At 45.7% G+C, this 7,621-nt stretch overlaps 1 pseudogene; it reads left to right on the top strand.

Annotated features, from left to right (window-relative positions):
• The first annotated feature begins 3,028 nt into the window (after window positions 1-3,028).
• On the top strand, window positions 3,029-6,085 carry LOC123401048 (annotated as a pseudogene).
• The last annotated feature ends 1,536 nt before the right edge of the window (window positions 6,086-7,621 follow it).

The following is a 7,621-nucleotide window of genomic DNA, read 5'->3' on the forward strand; positions in this document are numbered from 1 at the left end:
AGATTGAGTAAAGCGATTACCAGGTAAACATATGTATATACGGTGTAGAAATATATGGAGCTAGGAAGGCTTAATGTATGGTAGCAAAAGATTACCAATAATCAATTCAGATATGCAATGTTGAATAAACGCTTAACGACGGTACTGTGCTGGTCCTAGGCTAGACCGTACTAGAGACGCGATCCTAGAACACTAATGGAGTCACGTCAAAGCACAAATAGCAGCAATGGATGATATGAAGTAGCTCTGGATAGGAAGATATAAGTGAAGATCACAATGACAATAAAGATAGTGATGATAAATGACCCCAAGCAGGATAAACCAAAACTATCTCTAGAACTTCCCTCTTGAAATATTATGTGAAATTTCTGATATTGTTTCTCAAGAATGCTAATGACTCAAGCTTTTGAATGCAAAAAGAATCACTCCAAAAATTCGGGAACGGACCTGAAAAATATTGACAAACTGTCTTCCTGACGTTCGAAGGGCAAAAATTCTAGTTAGAAGCCGATTTGGAGGTGATAATAATGAACTTTCTAGATCAACCATTCAGATGCGGCTCGTCGATAGCTCGAATTTGAGTACTCGCGGAGCCAAAACGGACATCATATGAGGAAGATACACCTGTTTTACTGAACAATGCACAAAAAAGTTTTCAATGCGAATTCACATACGGGATTGACTCTAGATAGATTCAAAATTTGTATTTTTTCTCTCTTTTTTTCTTTTTTTTCTCTCTTTTTTTCTCTCACTTTTTTTTTGCTCTCACTTTTTTCTCTTCTCTCGAACAACCAATTAAGATGCAAATTGGATCAAGCACACATGCGAATGACCTCAAGTATGATAATGACAATGAACAATTGAAGCACGTGGTGAATATTGATGGATGGTGGTGGGTGACAACGGAAGGGATGACGGTGACATAGTGGTGGTATATGGCAGCAGGATGAGGATGGTGCGGCAACGGTGTGACAACTTGTAAATAGAACTCGAAACTCTAAAAGACTAGACGCTAAGACCAACAACTTGATGAGGGCAGCAAGGTTGATGTAGAGGCCCTGCGTGATTGATCTCCCCTCCCGCAGATGGCCGTAATGGAGGTTTAGATGGCCTTCCGTCGAAACATAGACTTGCGACTGCAGAAAAAGTGTTTTGGGAGTGCTCTTTGGGTTTTCGGAATATTTGTGAATTTATAGGCCAGAGAGGGCGTCACGAGGCATCGAGGGGGGCTCATGCCATTAGGGCGCGACCAAGCCCTCGGCCGCGCCCTGTTGGCTTGTGCCTCCCACGTGCGGCCTCTCGTCCACTTCCGATGCTTGCAGGTCTTCTTATTGTCCAGAAAAAATCATATTAAAGTTTCGTGGCATTTGGACTTCTTTTGGTAGGGTAAACTTGCAAAGCAAAAAACACGCAAAAAACAGTAACTAGCACTGGGCACTGGGTCAATAGGTTAGTGCTCAAAAATATTATAAATTGGTATATAAATGCCCAAAAAGTATCCTAGAATGATAATATATCAGTATGTAACAATCAAAACTTATAGATACGTTGGAGACGTATCACTCACCCAAGAAGCATTGGCTTGCAACAGGCAACTGTCTTGCCGGGCCATGGCTCTCTCGCCCCTGAGCATGACCAGGTGAAGATCAACACCAATGCGACAATCCTTTGCGATAAAAGGAAGAGTGGAGCTGGTGGCGTGGCACACGCACCCACAGCCTTCCTGGGTGCTTGGTGCAAGCTGCACCCGGGAGTGACCGACCCCATGATCGCGGATGCCCTTGCAGTTCGAGACGGTGTCATCTTCGCAAATCTTAGAGGGTAGTCACACGTGGTGATGGAATCCGACAACGTGGAGGTGGTCAACCTCTAGAATTATCGCTACAACAGCCGATCTGTTGTGGCACCAATTCTCCTAGAAATTGATGAGCTATCTACTCCTATTCATTCTTTTGTAATTCAACATGTAAGTAGATCAACTAACGGACCGGCCCACCTTTGCGCCAAGCGTGCTTGTGAGGTGACTGTCAACGAAAGCTGGCTTACGGAGATACCGAGCTTCCTGATCAGAAGCCTTACTGTGCAGCGAATGCATTTATCTACCACCAATAAAAAAGAAGAGAAGACAGATTCAATTATAAATCTGGACCCTCTAATCACTTATAGGGATGGTCTAAATGCTTCGTTAACAAAACTAACGCTAATCCTCCCTCGCACCGCACATTGTCTTACTAAATGGCGAACTGCACAGCCCCGCACGCACCCTCCCGCTCGCCCCGTACAGTCGCCCGCGCCGGTCGCCGCCCCTCGCCCCGCTTGCCCGCGCCGCACGCTCGCCCCGCACCCCATGCTCCCTGCCCGCACCGCTTGCTCGCCCCGCACACCACTCGCAGCCGGTGCACGTCTCCTCGTGCCCCAGTTGCAGAAGCCCGCGGCTCGTTCGCCCCCACCTCCGGACTGTCTCCACTGGCGTCTCCTCCTGGCCCAGCCGCAGCGGCCCGCGACACCTTCGCCCTCCTCCTCCAACGGATCACCATTGGCGTGCGCACACAAGGTTCGATCCTTCCTTCCATTTTGGGATATATGATAAGTATACATCAAGGTCGGTTCTCTCTGGCTTGGGTCGTTGAACAAGGTTCATTCCTTCGACTGTGGGACGGTCTGACTTGGGTCGTCGAACTAGGTCTAGCAGTAAGAGCGATCGACTCTTAAATGGGAAGAGAAACAGAGTTTTAGCTACAGAGAAATTAGGAGAAAGGAAAGGGTAATGGGTAGTATAGTATAATTAGAAAAGGCAAATAATTAGAATTAGGGTGCAAAGAGGGACAACCAAATGTGCAGATGATCAATTTTCTCTTTCATTAATCATGTTAACCTTCTCATTTGGTACACACAGCTCTGCTTGATTTGAGTGCCATGGATATTATTATGTTACCATCCCTATCATTTGACAAATAAAGTGCGGAACTGCGGTACACTGCTATTATGTGACTTGTCAGGTAAATGTCTCTTGTATTTTGCATTGCACATGGGCAAGGCTGCCTTGCTAGCCAGGGTGGTGGACCAAGTGAGGACCTGAAGAGGAGAGCCAGCGAGGCAGTGCAAGAAACGTCGGGTCTCCCGCCGGAGACCGACATGGTCACCGTCGAATTCTTCTACACCGGAGACGACGACGACAACGAGTGTAATATGTACATGAAGGCGTCTGTCAGCTGCGACGATCGACCGAACCTCGTCGCCGGGCTCATCCATGCCCTCCATGGCCCGAGGCTGAGGACGGTGAGAGCGGACGTGACCTCCCTAGGAGGACGGGTGCAGCATGTCTTCATGCTCTGCAAGGATGCTAACAAGCAAATGCTATTGTGATCGATAGCTCGTAGGGGAACCCCACCTACCAGCTTGATATGATAAAGTATGCCAAGAAGACGTTTCCGGAGCTGTATTTGATTGGAGGCAATGTGATGAGAATTGGGAGGCACATAATTTGATAACTGTTGGAGTACATGGCTCCATGTTGGAATGGGCTCTGGTTCAATTTTGTCTACCCAGGAGGTTTGTGCTGTGGGTAGAGGACACATATATTTCTCACAAACTCCTGCTCCCTTTATAGTTCAATTTGTTTGCATGCCTGTTAACTTCATTTTGTTTGCTGTCAAATAGTTGCTCATCTTTCCTGTGAGCTTAGATCCTATGCGATTGATAGGACTAGCATGAGCATGCAGTTTGTAGAGCGTAAAGTTATCCAAAATTTACAATCCTATTTTAGAACCTAGATGGGGAAAAGACTGATAAGTAACTGGAAGTTTTAAATACATCAAAGTCTCTCCTAGGATTTACTCTCTTGTTTCTACGATTCATAATCATAATGTAGGTAAATATCAATATGGATGCAGCGGTTTTTCTACCCACCGGTGGTTCGTTCTTTCACCTTAGACCATGTAAGCAGAAGTTCTAATTTCTTACCATTCTATCCATCAATCCTATCATCATGCATGAGATATTTTCTTTTATTTTATCATTGTTGCCGGTAGATTAAACTCTTGTTGTCCCGTGTTTTATAAATATGTTGGTTATATATGCAGAGGTTATTTAGTTACACACCTGCAGCTTAAATTTTGTTCCTTTCTATTTCTGTAGATTTTGAATTCAGTGTGGTAGAGAACACCCACAAAATCATCACAAGGATTCATGAATACCCACTTGTGAATGGAAGAAATGTGATGTTCAATTGCCATTAACCCGGTCGATCTCTTGCGTGGTAAACATCCAATCATCTGAATTTGGTTCCTCTATGGATTATTCTCATGTTTACAGAGTCAGATTTGGTGCAGGGAAAGGGGAGACTGAGGAGGAAATGGCGACCAAGAGGAGCGTGGCCACCCTGGGTGATAAGGACCTTAGGGGGAAGAAGACGTTTCGTCATGCCTATCCGAATGTTCTGCCGGACGACGGCTAGAACATCATTGATGACAACCGCATCCACGCCTCCGTGTCGTCCATCAATTCCTCATGGGAAAGGGTGCCAAGGTCATCCTGTACAACCATCTGGTGAGCACACACTTCTCGATCTGTGCCGGTGGTGTTTTACTGATGAATTTGTGCCCCTTGAGCTTAGAGTGTTAGATGGGGACTCAGTGTTAGTCTTCTGTTCACCCACTAATATCTTGGGAGTGAAGGGAAGAAGAAAATTCTTTCAACTAATAATATTTGTATGTGTTGTAGCGTGTTAGCATTGTCCTTCAAAATTATACTAAGAAAATAGTGAGAATTACATTGGAATTTCATTTTCTTAGATTGTTTGTTACCTCTCTGCTTACAAACATACATAACAAACTTCTTTGTCGAGTCCATACGAACTAGTTTTGTATATGTCGATTAGTTATTACCGTAGTTTGTAAAACAATATTTCCAAGTGGCTCGTGCCGCTTGACACACTACACCCGCCGGTCCATTTGCCACTAGCTGTAAGCCCCCGCCCTTCTGCCTCTTCTATGGTTCACAGTGCCCAACCTCGCTCTGTATGTCCGTCTCCCTCGTGCTGCTCGTCAGTCACCCCACCTTTGTCAGAACAACAAGCAAGGAATTTGACCTTAATACATAACAGTTTCGCAAATAGTTTTTGACTTTTTGATCATCTGTGTGTGTGGAATAATATGATGCGTCGTACCTCTCAAGTAAGAGGGCCGAAAGATATATATAGATATGTAGTCGGTTAGGAGACTAACCAACTAGAGATATACATGAGAGAGATAGAGATAGGAATTTAAATAATAAGAAGTTACGACACACAATATCCTTACAATATCTCATGTCTAACACCCTCTCTTAATCTAAGCTTCTCAAGTTTAGATTACGCTTGAATTCCTCAAATGGTCTTGTAGCCAGGGCCTTTGTGAAGCCGTCTGCAACTTGATCTCTTGAAGGAACAAACCGTATTTTCAATTCTTTGCTTGCAACTCTTTCTCCAACAAAGTGATAGTCAATTTCAATATGCTTGGTCCTTGCATGAAAGACATGATTTGCAGAAAGATATGTAGCACCAAGATTATCACACCGAAGACATGGAGTTTGTATATGACATATCCCAAGCTCCTTGAGCATTGCTTTTACCCATATAACTTCAGCTGTTGCATTTGCCAATGCCTTGTATTCTGCCTCAGTACTGGATCTAGAAACAATTGCCTGTTTCTTGGCACACCATGATATGAGATTGGGTCCAAAGAAAACTGCAAACCCACCTGTAGATCTTCTATCATCCAGACAACCTGCCCAGTCAGAGTCAGAAAAGGCATTGACAAGTGTGGAAGGAGATTTACTGAAGGTGAGTCCAACATCCAAGGTGTGCTTAACATATCTCAAGATGCGCTTAGCAGCAGTCGAGTGAGCTGAGGTAGGTGCATGGAGAAACTAACAAACCTTATTGACTGCAAAGGAAATATCAGGTCTGGTGAGTGTCAAGTACTGAAGTGCACCTACCAGACTTCTATATTTTGTGCCATCCTCTGAATTCAAAGGAACCCCTTCCGCAAGGGACAATTTTTCTGAGCTGGAAAAGGGTGTTGGTGACGGTTTGCATCCCTATAACCCTGCCTTGTTCAAGAGATCAGATGCATATTTTACCTGAGAGATATTAAGACCCCCTTCTTTATTTCTCTTGACCTCAGTACCAAGAAAATAATGAAGATCTCCAAGATCTTTTAGAGCAAACTCTGAATTCAAATCCTTTAGAAGAGGAGTAATAGCTTCATTGGAGGAGCTAGTAACAATAATATCATCCACATAAATAAGTACAAATATAGCTATCTGTGACTTATTGTAAATGAACAAGGATGTATCAGACTTGGAGGGAATGAAACCAAGAGTGTCCAGCTTAGAACTCAAACGAGAATACCATGCTCGTGGTGCTTGTTTAAGTCCATAGAGAGATTTATCAAGCCTGCATATATGAGATGACTTATGTTTGTCCTCAAACCCAGGAGGTTGATTCATATAAACTTCCTCCTCTAGAACACCATGAAGAAACGCATTCTGCACATCTAGCTGTCTAAGACTCCATCCTTTGGACACAACAACTGATAAAACAAGGCGAACTATGGCAGCTTTAACAACAGGACTGAATGTGTCCTCATAATCCAGTCCATACCTTTGTTTGAACCCCTTGGCAAGAAGTCTAGCTTTATAATGATCAATAGTACCATCAGATCTGTGTTTGATGCGGTACACCCATTTGCAATCAATGACATTTTTACCTTGTCTAGGAGGAACAAGATGCCACGTGTGATTTTTCGGAAGAGCATGAAACTCCTCTTCCATAGCCATGCGCCACTTCGGATCAACTAATACTTCATGGACGGTGCGGGGTTCATCTATTAAAACAGAGGCAACTAGGCCATACCTAGTTTTGTAGTTTGTCCGTGGGATAGTGCCATCTCGGAGTCGTGTACAAGGTGCTGCAGAATTAGATGCAGCCACAGAGGATCCAACCGCTGTCAACTGCTGTTGGTGCACCGGATCGGCTGTGGCGGGGACAACCGACACAGAGATGGGTGAGGCCGCAGGGGAGACAGGTGATGCCGCAGAAGATTTAGGCGAGGCGGCCAGGTCAGCATCGGATTCAGCACCGGCATCAGATCCAGCGGCGTGTCGATCTGGCCCGCCTGGCGCAGATGACACGGAACCCATTAGCGTGGGAACCGGCGCGGGCCGTCGGTCATACACCAGTGGGACCGACGCATACTGCGCGATCGATTGGCGCGCAACGGAGGCGGAGTCCAGCACGGGGGACAGACGACACGTGGCGTCGGCCGAGGGACTTGGAGCAGAGGATGGTGGAGGCCCCCTGGCGTCCCAACGCGGGGGCAATCCCAAAGCGGATGCCGTCGGGGCTGGCGCAGGCATGCAGGGCGCGGCCTGGCGCGACGGCAAGCCCAAGGGAGATGCTGTCGGGGCTGACACGTGCAGTAGTGGCGATCCCGAGGGGGGCTGCAGTTGATCGTCATTGGTGGCGCTGTTTTGTCCTGTAGAAGTGTGCTCAGGCGTAGCAGAAGATAAATTAGACATATTTTGGTCAGTACAAATATGAGCACCCGCACACGAGACACTGGAAAGGTTAGATGGTAGG

The sequence above is a fragment of the Hordeum vulgare genome, chromosome 6H, assembly GCF_904849725.1.
Source record: "Hordeum vulgare subsp. vulgare chromosome 6H, MorexV3_pseudomolecules_assembly, whole genome shotgun sequence".
Lineage (NCBI taxonomy): Eukaryota > Viridiplantae > Streptophyta > Magnoliopsida > Poales > Poaceae > Hordeum > Hordeum vulgare.